At 43.1% G+C, this 21,789-nt stretch overlaps 1 long non-coding RNA gene across 1 annotated transcript in view; it reads left to right on the top strand.

Moving 5' to 3' along the window:
- The window catches only part of LOC132402659 (uncharacterized), a 71,947-nt gene that overhangs the window by 27,825 nt on the left and 22,333 nt on the right, over positions 1–21,789 (top strand). The gene's annotated exons all lie outside the window — the stretch shown is intronic.

Here is a 21,789-nt window from a genome sequence, read left to right as displayed (position 1 = left end):
TCAGAACTGGATTACCCATAGAAGACAAGAGAGTAGTGGTTGAAGGGATTTATTCTAGCTGGATTATTGGCATTCTGCACAAATCTGTGCTGGGATCTCTGCAGTTCGTGATGTACATTATATTAATGACCCGGATGAAGGTGTAGATGCGTGGGTTAGTAAGTTTGCAGATAATATGATGTTTGGTGGTGATGTGGATAACATAGAATATTGGCAAGGAATACAATGGGATATAGATCAGTTGTAGATATGGATGGAGAAATGGCAGGTGGATTCTAACCTGGCCAAATGTGAATCATCGCACCTTGGTATGTCAAATGTGAAGAGACAATGCACTGTTAAGTTCAAGACTATTAATGGTGTTGATGAGCAGAGGAGTCTTGGGGTCCAAATTCATAGCTCCATGGAAGTGGCTAGACAGGTTGATAGGGTGGTTAAGGAGGCAAACAGCATGCTTGCCTGTATTAGTCGAGGCATTTAGTTCAAAGGTCAGGAAGTTAAGCTGCATCTTTATTGAGTCTAGTTAGGCTTCATTGAGTCTTATTAGGCACACAGTTCTGGTCACCCCACTACAGGAAGGATGTCAAGGCTTTGGAGAGGGCACAGAAGAAGTTGACCGGGATATTGCCTGGATTAGAGGGCATGTGCTATAACAAGAGGTTGGTTAAACTTGGGTTGTTTTCTCTGGAGTGGCAGAGGCAGAGATCAGATAGTTTATAAGATTCTGAGAAGCATAGTAGTGTAGACAGACTGCATCTTTTCCCAGGGTTGAAATGTCTAATATCAGAGTGCATACATTTAATATGAGGGGGAGTCATTTTAAAGATGAAGTGAGGGGAAAGTTCTTTACACAGAGCTGGAATGTGGAGGTGGTGGAAGTAGATACATTGGCGACTTTCAAGGGGTGTTTAGATAGACTCATGAATGAGAGGAAAATGAAAGGATATGGACATCACCTAAGCAGAGGTGATTAGTTTAGTTGGCCATTTGGTTAGTAATTTATTTGGTTCAGCACAACTTCATAGGCCAAAGAGCCTGTTCTTGTGCTGTACTGTTCTATGTTCTTTTTCCTGTTTTTATATTTAAAATTTCCAGCATCTGCAGTCTTTCCCCCCCTCATTCAAGAGTTTGGTGGCTTGTTGCTGGAATGATGCACATTTTTGCTGCAAAATATTGGTGAATTTCAGGCAGAAGGTCTGATATGTTGCATCCAAACATGTATTGCTTCAAAACCTACAGAGGGATGACAATGTTTAACAAACTGTGAACAGTACCAACTTCAGAAAACAAAGATCCTACAGTGTACGTGCTGAAAAGAGTGAACATCTTCCATCCAAGAAACAAAACTCCACATGACTGAAGGTCAAGTACAAATAGATTTCTGCTTTTGTTTTATAAGATCATGTTTTTATTTACATGATGTCTGTGGTGTTAATGAGATTAGCTCATTTGTGATGCTCTGGTCCATTAGAGCTTTATTACACTCTATTGTGAAGCCTGTTAATATGATTCATTTGTGGCTCATGTGGAGCAATGAAGAATGCTGAAAATTGCATTATCGACCCCGACGTTAATTACAAACTACCTGCAAAATTGTTTCCAGAATTCCTGATGTTCTTCTACCATTATTGATTAAATTAGATCTCATCAGTTTTATGAGTGGCAGCATAGACTATATGTTGTTGACGTAATTCTGGCCTCAGTTATATTTCAGCTGACACAGGCACCATTGATCTCTTTTTGTGACCATGTCTTAACTTCCATCACATTTATAGAAATACCAGCCAGACTGCCTATTGTCCATGTGATACCTTCCTTTCACGTATATGGAGTCCTGACAGAGTCACCGTTACCTGACACTTACAACGCTGCTAACAATTTATTTCAGTCCTTCTGGAGATTATTTGCAACACACATAAAACGGCTGGAGGAATTCAGCAGTCAGGAAACATCTATGGAGAGGAACAAAGAGTTGACGATTTGGACCAAGACTGCTCGTTGGGAAGGATGATGAAGGGTCTTGGCTAAAAGGTTTGACTCTTTATTCCTCTTCATAGATGCTGCCCGACCTGCTGAGTTCCTCCAGCATTTTATGTATGTTGCTCTAGATTTCCAGCATTTACAAAATCTTTTATGAATATTATTTGAAAAAGTTTCATTTGGCCAATAATAGGATGCTTTCCAGCCTGGATACACACCTAAAGAATTGTCCTGAATCCATTCATTTTGGAATCATACGTATAGAATTAGGCCATTCAGCCCATTACATCTATGCTGACCATCAAGTCCATCTTTTTAATCGGTTAATTTGATTTTAATTTGTTTTACCTCACTATACAGTACAGTAACAAGCCATTCTGTTTCTCATGGTGGGTCATAGATTTAAAATAAGACGGAGGAGGTTTAAAAGAGATCTAAGGAGTAAATAGCTCACACAAAAAGTAGTTGGTATCTGAAGAATCTGTGACACCAATTAACCTACAATCCTATACATCTTAGGAATGAGAGGGGAAACTGGAGCCCCCAGGTAAACCCATGTGGACATGGGGAGAAAGTACACCACCGTACAGACATTGGTGGAACTGAATGTGGGTCGCTGGTGCTGTAATATTATCTGTCTATTTCTTTTCAAAGTTGCTTCTGGATCATTGAGTTCATCCCAGTATTTTGTGTGTTACTCCAGATTCCAGTATCTGCAGTCTATTGTGCATCAGCCTCCATGATATCGTACTCGCCATCTGTATATCTATGTTGCCACTTTTAAAGAACTATGTACTTGTACCCGTAGGTCCTTCTGTTCAACACTCTCCTCGTGGCCGTCTCATTCTCTGAGCACATCCTGCCCTAGTTTAACCTCCCAAAATCCATTATTTTGTACATCTCCAAGTTCATTTCACCTTCCATTTCCTCACCCACTTGACCAGTTAATCTAGATCCTCAGACAGTCTCCTTCACAATACCCACCAATTTTGGTGTCATCTTCAGGCTTTTAATAATGCTACCTACATTCTCAAAATTCAAAATAAATGTATAAATGAAGTACATATATATCACCATATACTACTCTGAAAATCATTTTCTTGCAGGCATTCCCAGTAGAACAATGAAGTACAATGGAATCAATGAAAAGTTACGCATTTTCATCCAGATTATTAAAATACATGACAAACAATAGGGTATCCAGCACCGATCGCTGAGTCACACCATGGGTCCTCAGCCTCCAATCTGATGAGTAACCCTACACTGCCACCCTCTGCCACCTCTGCAATTTTGCATCCAATTGGCTAACACACCTGGAACCCAACAGTCCAGACAAGACAACCACGCAGGACCTTGTCAAAGGTCTTTTGCTAAAGTCGATTTAAACAACATCTACCTGTTTGTAGGTAACCTTTGGCAATATGGCACTACCTCAGAAGTGACATCAAGAGCGATTATATATCTAAATTAAATAAATTAATGAATATATACACATATATTTCAAATTGTGATTTTTATTTTATTTTCATTTATTGCTGCTACAAAACAACAAATCTCATGATGCAATACCTTGCAAGAGATTTCAGCCCCAACCCTTTGTACACAAATGACTATTGCAACCAGGGATTTTGAACAATTTAACTGAGAATTTTTATTTGTGAATCACATGCTCCTTTTTTCCACTGTAGAGCCTATAAAACAGGGAATATTGTAAAGCATGGCAAGCTGAAATGTCAGCAGTTCAAAAGTATTCATTTCCCCTTGCTCAGTACTTAGTTGAACCTCCTCTTGCAACTACTATAGTCTTTTTGGATGAGCCTATATTAGCTTTGCACAATGTGATGGAGCAAGATTTGTTCATTTGTCCTTGCAAAATTCCTGAGGCTCTGCCAGGTTAGTTGGGGAGCATCAATGTACAGCAAGTACAGGTCTTACCAGAGATGTTCGATTGGATTAGAATCAGGACTATGACTGGGCCACTCAAGGATAACAATTTTCTTCATCTGAAGCGACTCTATGGCTGCTCTAGCAAAGCGCTTTGAATCATTCTCCTGCTGAAAGACAGACTTCCTCCTCAGTTTAAGCTTTCTGGCAGAGGCTAGCAGGTTTTTATCCAGAATCTCTCTGTATTTAGCAGCATTCAACTTCCCTTCAATTGTGACCAGATTTCTGGTCCCTGCTGCTAAGAAGCATCCCCATAGTGTTTTCATGAGGAAATCTGCAGATGCTGGACATTCAAACAACAACACACACAAAATGCTGGTGGAACACAGCAGGCCAGGCAGGATCTATAGGGAGAAGCACTGTCAATGTTTCGGGCTGAGACCCTTCATCAGGACATATAGTGTTTTGTTTTGTCCACCATTCTTTACAGTAGGGATGGTGTTACCTGGCTAATGCACAGCTTTAGATTTACGCCACGCTTAATGTTGAGGCCAAAATGTTCTACTTTACTCTTATCTGACCACAAGACCTTCTTCTTTACAACTTTATAGTATATTCTAAGTGATGAATTGCAAAGTACTTATGAACAAGGATATGATTTTATTTGTAGCCAAGGATTCTTCCTTGCCTCTCTTCCAAAAAATACCCTTTTTGTGCAAGGCCCGAGAGATTGCGGATCCATGATCTTTATCTCCAGCTGCAGCCACTGACTTCTGTAGGTCACTCAGGGTGACAGTTGGTGTCACAGCAGAATCTCTTACAAGTGCCGTCTTCTTTGGCAACTAAGTTTAGCGGCGCGGCCTGACTTAGGCAATGTGGTTGTGGTTTCACTTTTTTTCCGACTTTTTCACAATGGACTGCATTGACCTCTGAGGTCCATTCAATGTCTTTGAGATAGTCTTGTACCCTTCCCCAGATTTCTGCTTCTGTATCATTTTCCTGACTCATCTTGAGTGCTCTTTCTTCTTCATTTTGGCTTGGTCTTTTGAAAATCTACCGTACTGTTGGATCTTACAGAGAGGGTGGATATTTATTCTTATGACTTGATTGAAAACAGGTGATCCTCCAATTTTCTACATTAACAAACTGGGTGAGTTGGTAAGGTAATATATTGCACCTAAGGAAAGTTAGCGAGTAAGCAAAGGGAATTAATATGTTTTCAGCCTCTCAAATCTGGCTTTTAATTTTTAGGAAATTGTTTACAGGTTTTGGAATTTTTCTTTTTATTTGATATGATGCTCAATATTTTGTAGATATGCTCAAAAAATCCTAAACTTCACTATATCTTAAATTTAGAAAATGAGACAGTAAAATGAAAATAGTTGCGGGGGCTGAATACTGTTTCAAGGCACTATACATGTCAATGATAATAAACCTGATTCTGATTCTAGGGTAAGTATTTCTTTTAAAAGTGTGCTGGGGGAAATGACTATCTTGTTTTTAATATACATTAATTGCAAACTTCTGTCATTTTGAAGGAACAATGATTGCCCATGTCCTCATTTGTGTTATCCAGTGGTAACTAATCTAATTTGTCTTATTAGTAAAATTTAGAAACTGCTCTAAATGACTTCAGCTGCTCAAACTTTGTGACAGAATACATTCTATTCACGAACAAGACAAAAAGCTCTATTTGAGTTATAAAAATCCAAGAATTTAAACTTCCAGAATGTAATAATTGAAAAAGAGATTACGACCTGTTAAAAATGTTCTGTGTACTGGGAGAAACATGAAACTGAGGATATGGGAACCTGGAGTGAGAAATTGCTGGAGGAACTTAGTGGATTGAGCAGCTTTTATGGACAGTGAACATTTCAGATTGAGATGTTTGATCTGAAAGAGGGGAGAAAGCCAGTGTAATGAGGTGAATGGATGGAGTGGAGCAAGAGCTGGCAGATAATATGTGGATCCAGGTGAGCAAGGGTGATAGGCAGACGGAGGAGGGAAGAGTGGAACTAACGACAGGTGAGTCAGTGATAAATGGAGACAACAAATGCTGCAGATGATGGAACTTGACAGGAAAGGAGAATGGAGCCTAGAACCAAATAAGGGAGTTGTGGGCAGCACAGATGGGAGCATTGAGCATGGGTAGGGCCAGTAGCAGGAGTGGGCAGAAGAAGGGAAAGGAAAAGTGATTTGGAACTTTTAGGGAATATTGAGTTTGTGTAGGAAGAACTGGGTAGATCAGGAGGAGAGAGAGAAAGGACAGAAAGGCAGACAGTTACCTGAAATTAGCGAAATCAGCGCTGATTCTGTGGAGTTGTAGACTACCAGGAGCAATGTGAGATGCCATACCAGTTTGCATTTCGCCTCATTCTAGCAGTGGGGCAGACTGAGAATTAGACAGGTGAGTGTGGGAATAAAGAGTGCAATTAAAAATGGCTACATCGGGAGTTCCAGATGGTAGTTTCATACCTACTCTAATCAACTTTTAGCAAGTACCTAATAAAGTGGTTACTGCGTATGCACAGATTACTGTATCTGCATGAGATCTTCAGATTATTTAATTAAGGGAAATTGATTTTGGGCCATTATTCAAGGGACCAGGAACAAATTTAGCACAATAAATAACATGAGACATTGAGTAAAAGACAACAAGTTGAGGAGAAATCTGAATTTGGTTGCTACCTCAACCAGTTATAATTATCTCATTTTCAGTGAAGTGAATATAACCAAATTTTGGAAGGTAGTAGAGCTGATTGCTGATGTTCTTGGTGTCTACGTTAAGCAATGAAAGATGAATTTTTACTCCGTTAGGATTAGGATTCTATTGTTGAATGGAGATAATGACAGAATCCTTGAAGAACATACCAAGTGAAGAGGCAACAATAGCATCAGGATTGTTATATTCAAGAGTTTTAATGCAATTTAAGAGTTTTAAGAGATTTAGGGTGGCACTGTGATGTAGTGGTTAGCACAATCACTTTGCAGCACCAGCGATCACCAATTGTCCATTCTCTCTCTCTGCTGTTCCTTTCTCGCCGCTGTCCATAAGGAGATTGTCACTTCTCCCCTTGAACGCGTAGGTTTCCTCCAGGTGCTCTGGTTTTCCCTCTTTTCCATGACAATTAAGATTAGTAATTGCAGGCATGCTCTGTTGCCACCAGAAGAAGGGCACCACTTCCCAGCCCATCCCCAATGCAAGCAAAGCATTGCACTCCATGTTTTGATGTATGTGTGACAATAAAAGCTAATCTTAAAATGTTAACAGCAAAGTGGTATTTGATCATGAACAGTGAATATTGCAAGCAAGGATAAAATTCATTGTCCATTAATAGAGTGGAATTTTATGAAAGGGTGATTACATTAACTAGACTAAGTAAAGGCAACATTGCTTTCGTTTAAAACTAACAGTGAACCAAGTAGATTTTAAGGTAATCCAGTAGTTTTATTATCAGACTATAAGACATCACTGTAGCAAGGGTTCTCAGCAATGGAAGTTACAATTCCCATCTGCTGACTTGTGTAATTTAAATGCCCCAGCTGTTGTCACAGAGCTTGAATCAAATCAATATTATAGCGCTCCCCATACTAGTTCTGGCATTTAACTGCTATAGTCACTATAGATCTATCATGTAGCAGAAACACTGAAAAATTAATTGAGAAGCTAGATTTAAAAAGGTGAAAAAAACAAAGTTGCAGAGAAATGGCAAGTCTTCTTAGAGATTTTCTTTTAGCGAAAGACAAATACAGTGGCCACTTTAATAGGGACCTCCAATACCTAATAAAATAGGCATTGTGTGGGTTTTAAAATTTACTATATAGATAAGATTGTAGGGAGATTAAGTAGAGGCATTCAAAATGATGAATAGCTTTGATAGAGAAATGGTGTCCAGTACCAGATGAGGGAATAATTAAAAGATGCAAATATAAATTAACTAAAGAAACAAGGAAAACACTATTAACCCTTTTATTCCTTGAACTGTTGTGATTTTAATTCACTCCCTGCAAAGACAGTAGATGTTGATAAGATAGTGACTTTCTTTAGGGAGCAACATACTATATGCTTGATGAAATCATGAGTTTGAGAGGGAGGGGGAAGAATTGTTGACTATGGGTCAATAATTCCTTCTGCTGTGAAGGTAGACTGCAGTTGATTAGACTCTGTATTTCACATAATGGTGAGTTTCAGATTTCTAGTTGTTCCTTTTGTGGATGGAAAGGGAATGGGACTGATTGGAGTGTCCTTTCAAAGACCAGGCTCAGGCATCATGGAAAAAGCAGTAGCACGTTGGAAAATGTACCCTGGGATGATTTCTTCCACTGAGTAGCAATCGATCTGAGAGGTACAGTAAGGAAAAAATGGAAGAGATCACGTGGGATTTGGATATGCACTTGCCTTCCCTGCTATTCTTCTCCTGTAAGTTATATTAGCAGAGTAGGTTAGCCTCAGGGAACTCGTGTTGTTAATTTGATGGGCTGATGAATTCCAAAATTACGTGAGGTGAAATAACCAACTGAGCATCACAGTTGTGTTAGATGGAGGCAATTCTGTTGCTGAACCATTTAAGTAGACTGGTGAAAGTGACTAATCACGACAGGGCGTAATTATCATTATCCTAATGCACTTATAATGGTCATTATGCACAATATGATTATTCCTCTCTAATTTAATGATAAGCCTTGTTCCTTGCCCCAGATAGATTGTGCACACCACGTAGGTCTCTTAACTCCGCTATGGATGGTCCCAAGTCAGGCTGTGAAAGGAGGAACATTGGCCCTGGAACAAGCATCCCCATCCTGTAAAAGCACACAGCCAACAGAAGCTAAAAAGATCTTATTCCTGGGAGAGGATGGATCTTTATCTAGAAGGTGTATGAAGTCGAGTGGTGAAAATGGAAGCCACAGGGCCAATCAACCGTCTATCGGCCCAGAACAGAAGAATCAGGCCAGCTGCTGTCTGCAGCCTATGCCCCAGTAGGGGTGATCTACTTAAGAAGAAGATGTAGGCCCAGTAGGAATGTACATTTACGCTTCCTTAATGAACTGCAGCCACATTGCAAATCATCACTCCTCATCTATGATGCCAAATAACTTACTAGGATATTAATTCATAGCCTGTCAGATTTCATGCAAAATAGTAAATATCATGCATTTATCATATGTTATGCAAATATTACACATAAGAGTTCTAGTGCAGGATTTCCTAAAGGCTACTTGCAGGTTGATTTGGTGATAAGCAAGGCAAATGCATTGTTAACACTTATTTCAAGAGGGCTGGAGTATAAAAACAAGGATGTAAGGCTGAGGCTTTTTAAGGCATTGGTCAATTTACACTTTGAGCACGGTGACCAATGTTGGATCCCATATCTAAGAAATCATGTGCTGGCATTTGACATGGTCCAGAGGAGTTTCACGAGAATGATTCTAGGAATGAATGGGCTAATGTATGAGGGGCATTTGATAGTCCTGGACCTGTACTCACTGGATTTTAGAAGAATGAGGAGGAAATCTCATTGAAACTTATCGAATATTGAAAGGCCTAGACAGAGTGGATGTGGAGAGCATGTTTCCTACGGTGGGGGGGGGGGGGGGGAATCTAGGACCAGAGAGCACAGCCTCAGAATAGAAGGACACCCCTTTAGAAACATAGACACATAGAAAACCTACAGCACAATACAGGCCCTTCGGCCCACAAAGTTGTGCCAAACAATTCCCTACCTTAGAGATTACTAGGATTACCTATAGCCCTCTATTTTACTAAGCTCCATGTACCTCTCTAAAAGCCTCTTAAAAGACCCTATTGTATCCACCTCCACCACAGTTGCTGGCAGCCCATTCCATGCACTCACCACTCTCTGAGTAAAAAAACTTACTCCTGACATCTCCTCTGTTCCTACTCCCTAACACCTTAAACCTGTGTCCTCTTGTGGCAACCATTTCAGCCCTGGGGCAAAGCCGCTGACTATCTACATGGTTAATGCCTCTCATCATCTTGAACACCTCTATCAGGCTACCTCTCATCCCCCTTCACTCCAAGGAGAAAGGGACGAGTTCACTCAACCTATTCTCATAAGGCATGCTCCCCAATCCAGGTAACTTCCTTGTAAATCTCCTCTGCACCCTTTCTACGGCTTCTATATCCTTCCTGTAGTGAGGTGACCGGAACTGAGTGCAGTACTCCAAGTGGGGTCTGACCAGTGTCCTATATAGCTGCAACATTACCTCTCGGCTCCTAAATTCAATTTCACGATTGATGAAGGCCAATGTACCGTATGCCTTCTTAACCACAGAGTCAACCTGCGCAGCACCTTTGAGTGTCCTATGGACTTGGACCCCAAGATCCCTCTAATCCTCCACATTGACAAGAGTCTCACAATTAGTACTATATTCTGTCATCATATTTAAGCTACGGAATGAACCGCTTCACACTTATCTAGTTTGAACTCCATGTGCCACTTCTCAGCCCAGTTTTGCATCCTATCAGTGTCCCGCAGTAACCTCTGACAGCCCTCCACACTATCCACAACACCTCCAACCTTTGTGTCATCAGCAAACTTACTAACCCATCCCTTCACTTCCTTATCCAGGTCATTTATAAAAATCACAAAGCATAAGGGTCCCAGAACAGATCCCTGAGGCACTCCACTGGTGACTGACCTCCCTGTAGAATATGACCCGTCTACAATCACATTTTGCCTTCTGTGGGCAAGCCAGTTCTGGATCCACAAAGCAATATCCCCTTGGATCCCATGCCTCCTTACTTTCTCAGTAAGCCTTGGATGGGATATCTTATCAAATGCCTTGTTGAAATCCATATACACTACATCTACTGCTCTTCCTTCATCAATATGTATAGTCACATCCTCAAAAAATTCAATCAGGCTCGTAAGGCATGACCTGCCCTTTACAAAGCCATGCTGACTATTCCTAATCATATTATGCCTCTCCAGATGTTCATAAATCCTGCCTCTCAGGATCTCCTCCATCAACACCAACCACTGAAGTAAGACTCACTGGTCTATAATTTCCTGGGCTATCTCTACTCCCTTTCTTGAACAAAGGAAAAACATCCACAAACCTCCAAACCTCTGGAACCTCTCCCGTCCCCACTGATGATGGAAAGATCATCACCGGAGACTCAGCAATCTCCTCCCTCGCCTCCCACAGTAGCCTAGTGTACATTTCGTCTGGTCCCAGTGACTTATCCAACTCGATGCTTTCCGAAAACTCCAGCACATCTTCTTTCTTAATATGTATACGCTCCAGCTTTTCAGTCTGCTGCAAGTCATCACTACTATCATTAAGATCCTTTTCCATAGTGAATACCAAAGTAAAGTATTCATTAAGTACCTGTGCTATTTCCTCTGGTTCCATACACACTTTCCCACCGTCACACTTGATAGGTCCTGTACTTTCATGTTTTATCCTCTTGCTCTTCACATACTTGTAGAATGCCTTGGGGTTTTCCTGCCAAGGTCTTCTCATGGTCCCTCTGGCTCTTCTAATTTCCTTTTTTTTCTCCTTCCTGTTAGCCTTATAATCTTCTAGATCTCTAACATTACCTAGCTCTCTGAACCTTTTGGAAGCTTTTCTTCTTGACTAGATTTATTACAGCCTTTATACACCACATTTCCTGTATCCTACCATAACTTTCCTGTCTCATTGGAGCATATCTACACAGGGCTCTACACAAATATCCCCAGAATATTTGCCATATTTCTTCCATACTTTTCCCTGAGAACATCTGTTTCCAATTTAAGCCTCCAATTTCCTGCCTGATAGCCTCATAATTCGCCTTTCTCCAATTAAACGCTTTTCTAACTTGTCTGTTTCTATCTCTCTCCAATGCTATTGTAAAGGAGATAGAATTATGATCACTATCTCCAAAATGCTCTCCCACTGAGAGATCCGACACCTGACCAGGTTCATTTCCCAATACAAAATCAAGTACAGCCTCTCCTCTTGTAGGCTTATCTACATATTGTGTCAAGAAACTTTCCTGAACACATCTAACAAACTCCACCCCATCTAAACCCCTCTCTCTAGGGAGATGCCAATCGATATTTGGGAAATTAAAATCTTCCACCACAACAACCCCGTTACTATTACACATTTTCAGCATCTGTTTCCCGATCTGCTCCTTGATATCCCTGTTACTATTAGGCGGCCTATAAAAAACACCCATTAAATTTATTGACCCCTTCCTGGTCCTAACCTCCACCCACAGAGACTCTGTAGATAATCCCTCCATGGCGTTCACCTTTTCTGCAGCCGTGACACTATCTCTGATCGACAGTGCCATGCCCCCACCTCTTTTGCCTCCCTCCCTGTTCTTTCTGAAACATCTAAAACCCAGCACTTGAAGTAACCAATCCTGTCCCTGAGCCATCCAAGTCTCTGTAATGGCCACCACATCATATCTCCAAGTACTGATTCACACTGTAAGCTCATCTGCTTTGTTCACAACACTCCTCGCATTAAAATAGACATATCTCAAGCCTTCAGTCTGAGCACATCCCTTCTCTATCACCTGCCTATCCTCCCTCTCACACTGTCTACAAGCTTTCTCTATTTGTCAGCCAGCCTCCTCTTTCCCAGTCTAATCAGTTTGGTTCCCATCCCCCAACAATTCTGGTTTAAACTCTCCCCAGTAGCCTTAGCAAACCTCCCTGCCAGGATATTGGTCCCCCTGGGATCCAAGTGCAACCCATCCTTTTTGTGCAGGTCACACCTGCCCCAAAAGAGGTCCCAATGATTCAGAAATCTGAATCCCTGCCCCTTGCTCCATTCCCTCAGCCATGCATTTATCCTCCACCTCATTCTATTCCTATTCTCACTGTCACATGGCACAAGCAGTAATCCCGAGATTACTACCTTTGCGGTCCTGCTTCTCAACTTCCTTCCTAACTCTCTGTAGTCTTATTCAGGACCGCTTCCCTTTTCCTACCTGTATCATTGGTACCAACATATATCATGACCTCTGGCTGTACTCCCTCCCACCGCAGGATATCTTGGACGCAATCTGAAACATCCTGGATCCTGGCACCTGGGAGGCAAACTATCATCTGAGTTTCTTTCCTGCGTCCACAGAATCGCCTGTCTGATCCCCTAACTATAGAGTTTCCTATCACTACTGCCTTCCTCTTCCCTTCCCTACCCTTCTGAGCCACAGGGCCTTCTGAGACTGTGCCAGAGGCACGGTCACTGCCACTTCCTCCAGGTAGGCTGTCCCCCCCAACAGTACTTAAACAGGAGTACTTACTGTCAAGGGGTACAGCCACAGGGGTACTCTCTAGTACCTGACTCTTCCCCTTCCCCCTCCTGACTGTGACCCACTTGTCTGTCTCTCATGGCCCTGGTGTGACCACCTGTCTGTAACTCCTCTCTGTCACCTCCTCACTCTCCTTGACGAGGCGAAGGTTATCGAACTGCACCTCCAGTTCCCTAACATGGTCCCTCAGGAGCTGCAGCTCGACACAACTGGTGCAGATATGTACCTCTGGGAGGCTGGGAGACTCCAGGCTCCCCCCTCCCCCCACATCTGACTCTGAGCTCAGAAAACTGGCTTCATCTCTTTAGAATAGAGATGAGGAGGAATTTCTTTAGGCAAAAGGTGGTGATTCTGTGGAATTTGTTTTGTCACAGATGGCTGTGAAGGCCAAGTCATTAGGCATACTTAAAGCAGAGGTTAATAGGTTCTTGATTAGTAACAGTGTCAAAGATTACATGAAGAAGGCAAAAGGAGGTTGAGAGGGATAATAGATCAACCATGACGGAATGGCAGAGCAGTATGAATGGCCTAATTCGGCTCCTATGTCTTATGGTCGTATTTTGACCTGCTCGTCTCTTCTAATCTATGCATGGGTGAATATCTGCAATCTACTGATGTGGAAAAAATGATGAAGGAATCCAGATAGACAGTGGAAAATGGATCAGGCGTCATGGTGATACAGATTTCAGCTGTCAAACTGTTCAAGCCACTGAGAAACACATTTAATTAATTTAGAAGTGCAATACATTAAATTTAATAATTCAATTGCTCTTAATACTGAAATTAATACACATAATTTTTAGATTATATTTTTAATGGTATAGGTTAAAAAGAAACTGCTGCTCAGCACATACTGTAACTACAGCTTTAGTGTGTCAGGGAGATGAAAGTATTATAAGTGATGTCCTGTGAACATCTAACTATTTCATTGGCTAGCAATTAAACCTGCACTGAGCCAGCAATAATTGAGTACTTAGAAAGATTCCTAAATCATGAGGACCTGTCCTAGGACCAGTATGTAAGGTCCATCATAAAGAAGGCATGATAATACCTTGACTGTCTCAGCAGTCCACACAGATCTGGCACGTCTTCTAAAAGCTTTGACAGACTTCCGTCAAAGAGTCCTGACTGGTTGCATCACAACCTGGTATGGAAACACGAATGCCCAGGAAAAGGAAAGTGTACAAACAGTAGTGGATACAGTCCAGTCCATCACAGGCAAAGCCTTTCCCACCACTGAGCACATCTACAAGGAGCGCTGCCACAGGAAAGCAGAATCCATCATCAAGGACCCCACCATCCAGGCTGTGCTCTCTTCACCATCGGGCAATGGGTATTGGGGCCCAGGGTCCCACAACACCAAGTTCAGCAACAGTTTTTTACCCTTCAACCATCAGGCTTCCTAACCAGCGTGGGTAACTTCACTCACCTCCACTCTGAACTGATTCCACAACCAATGGACTCACTTTCAAGGACTCCGGAACTCATGTTCTCAGTCTTATTTTTTTATATATTTTAAGTTTGTTTCCTTTTGCACATTCATTGCTTGGAAGTCTATGTTGGTATACAGTTTTTCATTGGTTCTATTATATTTCTCTGTAAATGCCTGCAAGAAAATGAATCTCAGTGTAGTAAGTATATAGTGGCAAATATGTACTTCGATAAAAATTCACTTTGGACTTTAAACCTTTGACTTTGATTGTATGAAGTGGAACTTATTAGTCTTTTGGTTATAAACTCTGGGCAATGGCTCCTTAATATGGGGATCACAGAAGATCTACTCACACCCCTCAACCCTGTAACTGATTTTCTAGCAACAACAATACACAAAATGCTGGTGGAACACAGCAGGCCAGGCAGCATCTATAGGGAGAAGCGATGTCGATGTTTCGTGCCGAGACCCTTCGTCAGGACTAACCGAAAGGAAAGATAGTAAGAGATTTGAAAGTAGAGGGGGGTGGGAAATGCGAAATGATAGGAGAAGACCGGAGGGGGTGGGATGAAGCTAAGAGCTGGAAAGGTGATTGGCAAAAGTGATACAGAGCTGGAGAAGGGAAAGGAACATGGGACGGGAGGCCTCAGGAGAAAGAAAGTGGTGGGGGAGCACCAGAGGGAGATGGAGAACAGGCAAACAACTAAATATGTGATGGGGTAAGAAAGGGAGGAGGGGCATTAACGGAAGTTAGAGAAGTCAATGTTCATGCCATCAGGTTGGAGGCTACCCAGCCGGTACATAAGGTGTTGTTCCTCCAACCTGAGTTTGGATTCATTTTGACAATAGAGGAGGCCATGGATAGACATATCAGAATGAGAATGGGACGTGGAATTAAAATGTGTGTCCACTGGGAGATCCTGCTTTTTCTGGTGGACCGAGCGTAGGTGTTCCACGAAACGGTTTCCCACTCTGCATTGGGTCTCGCCAATATATAAAAGGCCACACCGGGAGCACCGGACGCAGTATACCACACCAGCCGACTCACAGGTGAAGTGTCGCCTCACCTGGAAGGACTGCCTGGGGCCCTGAATGGTGGTGAGGGAGGAAGTGTAAGGGCAGGTAAAGCACTTGTTCCGTTTACAAGGATAAGTGCCAAGAGGGATATTGATGGGAAGGGATGGGGGGGGACGAGTGGACAAGGGAGTTGCGTAGGGAGCGATCCCTGTGAAAAGCAGAAAGAGGGGGGGGGAGGGAAAAATGTGTTTGGTAGTGGGATCCCATTGGAGGTGGCGGAAGTTACGGAGAGTTATATGTTGGACCTGGAGGTTGGTGGGATGGTAGGTAAGGACAAGGGGAGCCCTATCCCGAGTGGGGTGGCGGGTGGATGTGGTGAGGACAGATGTGTGCGAAATGGGAGAGATGCGTTTGAGAGCAGAGTTGATGGTGGACGAAGGAAAGCCCCTGTGCTTAAAAAGGGAAGACATCTCCTTCGTCCTGGAAAGAAAAGCCTCATCCTGAGAGCAGATGCGGCGGAGACGAAGGAATTCTGAGAAGGGGATAGCCTTTTTGCAAGAGACAGGGTGGGAAGAGGATTAGTCCAGGTAGCTGTGAGAGTCTGTAGGTTTATAGTAGATATCAGTAGATAGGCCGTCTCCAGAGATGGAGACAGAAAGATCAAGAAACAGGAGGGAGGTGTCGGAAATGGACCAGGTAAATTTGAGGGCAGGGTGAAAGGGTGGACAAGGACTCTCCTACACCCACCGATGACCCCTTTTCCCGTCTTCAACCCTCCTCCTCTTCATGGGCACCCTGCTCTGGTCTTCTACCTGCTCTGGATCTCTTTATTGCTAATTGCCAACGGAACATCAACCGTCTTGACTTCACCACACCCTGTTCCAATTCCAACCCCACTCCTTCCGAACACTCTGCTCTCCGCTCCCTCCGCACCAATCCCAACCCCACTATAAAACCTGCGGATAAGGGGGAGCTGTTGTTGTCTGGCGTACTGACCTCTACCTGGCCGAGGCACAGCGACAACTCTCTGATACCTCCTCTTATTTACCCCTTGATCATGATCCCACTCAGGAGTACCAGGCCATTGTCTCCAATACCATCACCAACCTTGTTAGCTCTGGGGATCTCCCATCCACTGCCACAAACCTCATAGTTCCCACACCCCGCACTTCCCGTTTCTACCTCCTACCCAAGATCCACAAACCTGCCTGTCCAGGTAGACCTATTGTCTCAGCTTGCTCCTGACCCACCAAACTCAATTCTGCATACCTTAACACTGTCTTGTCCCCCCTTGTTCAATCTCTTCCCACCTATGTTCATGGCACTTCTCACGCTTTGAATCTTTTCAAGGACTTTAGGTTCCCTGGCCCCCTCCGTCTTATTTTCACCATGGATATACCATGTCTCTATATACCTCCATCCCCCACTGAGATGGTCTCGAAGCTCTTGGGTTTTTTTTGGATTCCAGACCTAATCAAGTCCCCTCTACCACCACTCTACTCCATCTAGCGGAATTAGTTCTTACTCTCAATAATTTCTCCTTTGGCTCCTCCCACTTCCTCCAAACCAAGGGTGTAGCCATGCGCACCCGTATGGGTCCCAGTTATGCCTGCCTTTTTGTTGGCTTTGTGGAACAGTCCATGTTCCAAGTCTATACAGGTACCTATCCCCCTCTTTTCCTTCGCTACATCGACGACTGCATTGGCGCTGCCTCCTGCATGCATGCTGAGCTCGTCGACTTCATTAACTTTGCCTCCAACTTTCACCCTGCCCTCAAATTTACCTGGTCCATTTCCGACACCTCCCTCCCCTTTCTTGATCTTTCTGTCTCCATCTCTGGAGACGGCCTATCTACTGATATCTACTATAAACCTACAGACTCACAGCTACCTGGACTATTCCTCTTCCCACCCTGTCTCTTGCAAAAAGGCTATCCCCTTCTCAGAATTCCTTCGTCTCCGCCGCATCTGCTCTCAGGATGAGGCTTTTCTTTCCAGGACGAAGGAGATGTCTTCCCTTTTTAAGCACAGGGGCTTCCCTTAGTCCACCATCAACTCTGCTCTCAAACGCATCTCTCCCATTTCCCACACATCTGCCCTCACCACATCCACCCACCACCCCACTCGGGATAGGGTTCTCCTTGTCCTTACCTAACGCCCCACCAGCCTCCAGGTCCAACATATAACTCTCCGTAACTTCCGCCACCTCCAATGGGATCCCACTACCAAACACATTTTTCCCTCCCCCCACCTTCTGCTTTTTGCAGGGATCGCTCCCTATGCAACTCCCTTGTCCACTCGTCCCCCCCATCCCTTCCCATCGATCTCCCTCCTGGCACTTATCCTTGTAAATGGAACAAGTGCTTTACCTGCCCTTACACTTCCTCCCTCACCACCATTCAGGGCCTCAGACAATCCTTCCAGGTGAGGTGACACTTCACCTGTGAGTCAGCTGGTGTGGTATACTGCGTCCGGTGCTCCCGGTGTGGCCTTTTATATATTGGTGAGACCCGACGCAGACTGGGAGACCGTTTCGTGGAACACCTACGCTCGGTCCACCAGAGAAAGCAGGATCTCCCAGTGGCCACACATTTTAATTCCACGTCCCATTCTCATTCTGATATGTCTATCCATGGCCTCCTCTATTGTCAAAATGAATCCAAACTCAGGTTGGAGGAACAACACCTTATATACCGGCTGGGTAGCCTCCAACCTGATGGAATGAACATTGACTTCTCTAACTTCCGTTAATGCCCCTCCTCCCTTTCTTACCCCATCACTGACATATTTAGTTGTTTGCCTGTTCTCCATCTCCCTCTGGTGCTCCCCCACCACTTTCTTTCTCCTGAGGCCTCCCGTCCCATGTTCCTTTCCCTTCTCCAGCTCTGTATCTCTTTTGCCAGTCACCTTTCCAGCTCTTAGCTTCATCCCACCCCCTCCGGTCTTCTCCTATCATTTCGCATTTCCCCCTCCCCTCTCTACTTTCAAATCTCTTACTATCTTTCCTTTCGGTTAGTCCTGACGAAGGGTCTCGGCCCGAAACATCGACATCGCTTCTCCCTATAGATGCTGCCTGGCATGCTGTGTTCCACCAGCATTTTGTGTGTGTGTGTTGTTTGAATTTCCAGCACCTGCAGATTTCCTCAGGCTAACTGATTTTCTAGGTTGCTTTTCCAGAGCGATCAACTCCGGTGGATCCGGATTTCATCCCAGTATCTGTCCCATTGCGATCGAGCCTCCCCCTTGACCTTACCAGCATGGGTGACCCAACATGGTGCTAAACTCTAGACTCTCACTCTCGGGATGGCAGAACTCACAAGCCTCTCCACCACGACAAGTCAATGGTCCTTGGAGAAGTATTGGCAATACCTGTCACAGATGCTGCCTGTCCCATTGATTTCCTCCTGTAACTCAGATTTAGCTCCAGAATGCCACATCCAATGCCTCTTGTGTTCAGTGGCCATTTTATTAGGTACCTCTTTAACCCAATAAGGTGCCCACTGAGTGTATGTTAGTGGTTGTGTGCTGCTGTAGCCCATCCACCTCAAGGTTCAATGAGTTGTGCCTTTAGGGATGCTCTTCCGCACTCTACTGATGTAATGCATGATTATTTGAGTTACTGTCACCTTCCTGTCAGCTTGAACCGGTCTGGCCATTCTCCTCTGACCTCTCTCATTAACAAGGTGTTTTCACCCAAAGAACTGCTACCCACAGGATGTTTTTCTTTTAATTTTCCACACCATTCTCTGTAAACTCTGGAGACTATTGTGTATGAAAATGCCAGGAGATCATCAGTTTCTGAGATACTCAATCCACCTCGTCAGGCACCAACAATCATTCCACGGTCAAAGTCACTTCGATCTCATTCTGATGTTTGGTCTGAACAATAACTGAGCTTCTTGACCGTATCAGTATACTTTATGCATCGGATTGCTGCCACATGATTGGCTGATTAGATATTTGCATTAACAAGCAGATGTTCAGGTACACCTTCTAAAGTGATCGCTGAGTATATTCCTCCAAAACAGCAGGGCTCTGTATTTTCTTTACAGAAGATAATTTCCTGCCTGTAGCTTGGTGTGGTTTCATGGTCACTGTTTCCTTATCAATCCACTTTTCAACCTTTTGTTCTACTCTTCCCAAAATAGCTCTCAGATTCAAACTCTGTACTCCAATATATTGACCCCTCTTTTATATATGGGGATAAATACCAATTATTAGAAAGAAATATCAATTGTAGAAAAGCCAAGCAATGAAGCACTGGTTAAAACTGGTCAGTGCATGGTAATCAAGAATAAAAGTTGGAGTTGATTTTCCTTCCTCCCTCTCACAGGGGAGCTGCTAACAATTGTTTGCATAATTGCTTAGCTAAGAACATGTATCTAAGGTAAACGTAAGAGATTGTCTCAGTTGTAAATGTTGATTCTTTATTCCTCTCCATAGATGCTGCCTGACTTACTGACTTACTCCACCATTTTGTGTGTGTTACCTGAGGTAACCTGAATCTGAATCAGAATTAATATCACTGGCCCATGTTAAATTTGTTAACTTAGTGGCGGCTGTACAATGCAATATGTGATAATATAGAAAAAATAATTAAGTAAATCAATTATAGTTTTATATATGTATATATATATTGAATAGTAAATTAAAAATAGTTTATGGGTTCAAAGTCCATTTAGGAATTGTATGGCAGAGGGGAAGAAGCTGTTCCTGATTTGATGAATGTGTGCCTTCAGGCTTCTATACCTCCTTCCTGATGGTAAAAGTGAGAAGAGGGCATGTCCTGGGTGATGGGGATCCTTGATGATGGACGTCACCTTTCTGAGGCACCACTCCCTGAAGACGTCTTGGATATTACGGAGTCTAGTACCCAAGATGGAGCTGGCTAGTTTTACAACTTTCTGTAGCTTCTTTCAATCCTGTGCAGTAGCCCCCCACCCCCGCATACCGGACAGTGATGCATCCTGCCACAATGCTCTCCAAGGTACATCTGTGGAAGTTTTGAGTGTTTTTGGTGACAAATCAAATCTCTTCAAATTCCTAATGAAATATAGCCACTGTCTTGTTTTCTTTATCGCTGCATTGATATGTTGGGATCAGGTTAGATCCTTGGAGATTTTGATACCCAGAAACTTGAAATTGACTGAATACAAGACCTTTTCAGTCTATATTACATTGTGGGTTTTTGTTTTGTGTACTTAAGTCATCAGACGACTTTATATTTCTGCATAGAAATTTGCATTTGATGTTCATTCACTTATGATGAGTAACTCAGAAAATGTTGACATGCAAAGTTAGATAACTGTATAGGGCTGCACATTAGTGTAGCTGTTACTGCCATGCTTTTACAGGGCCGGGGTTCAAATCCCACCGCTGTCTGTAAGGAAATTTCACCTTCTCCCCATGACTGCATGGGTTTCTCCTACGTGCTCCGGTGTCCTCCCATATTCCAACGACGTATAGTTAGGTTAGGGTTAGTGAGTTGAGGGCATACTATATTGACACTGAAAACATGGCAACACTTACTGGCTGTCCAGCACAATCCTTACTGATTTGGTTTGTCACAAAACTATGCATTTCACTGTATGTTTTGATAAACCTGACAGAAATAAAGCTGATCTTTTTTATATGGCATCCACCGATAGCCACATTTCTACATAATGTGCACACCATGCCCTAATCTGCATATTTTACTTACATTTATTTGAATCTGATTGCTATTTGGCAGAACGTAAAACTTAAAATTGGTGTGACACAATGCCACATTGTAAGCACGGTGTTTGAAAAGGTGCAACCAGCTGGTAGCATGTATTGTAGTTTAAATCCTTCTCAAAGAATGATGGAACTGAGAATTGTGTAAGCACAGAGGAAGGAAAAGAAAGACTGATAGTTAGATAGATATATAGACAGATTATATAGATAGGCACACTCACAGCAAATAGACAATCAGGCAGACAGGCAGACAGACAGCAGATAGATAAAAGAATTGAAAATACACGTGGACTAAGATGTTAACTGTCCTGTGCTGTCTCCAGTGGGATCATCAGTTGATCTGCCACCTGTCTTCAGGAGTTCCAGCCCGCTTATGATCAAGACTCCCTTGTGGTGGTGGGCCAGCAGTGCTAAAGCACCACCTCCCACTGGTGAGCTTAGAAACTTTGCATCTGTTCTCTTCAGGAGGGCACGGAGCGACCACTCCC

This window comes from Hypanus sabinus, chromosome 1 (genome assembly GCF_030144855.1).
Source record: "Hypanus sabinus isolate sHypSab1 chromosome 1, sHypSab1.hap1, whole genome shotgun sequence".
NCBI lineage: Eukaryota > Metazoa > Chordata > Chondrichthyes > Myliobatiformes > Dasyatidae > Hypanus > Hypanus sabinus.
Note: the sequence above shows the minus strand (reverse complement) of the source record. Positions and strands in the feature narration are given on the sequence as shown.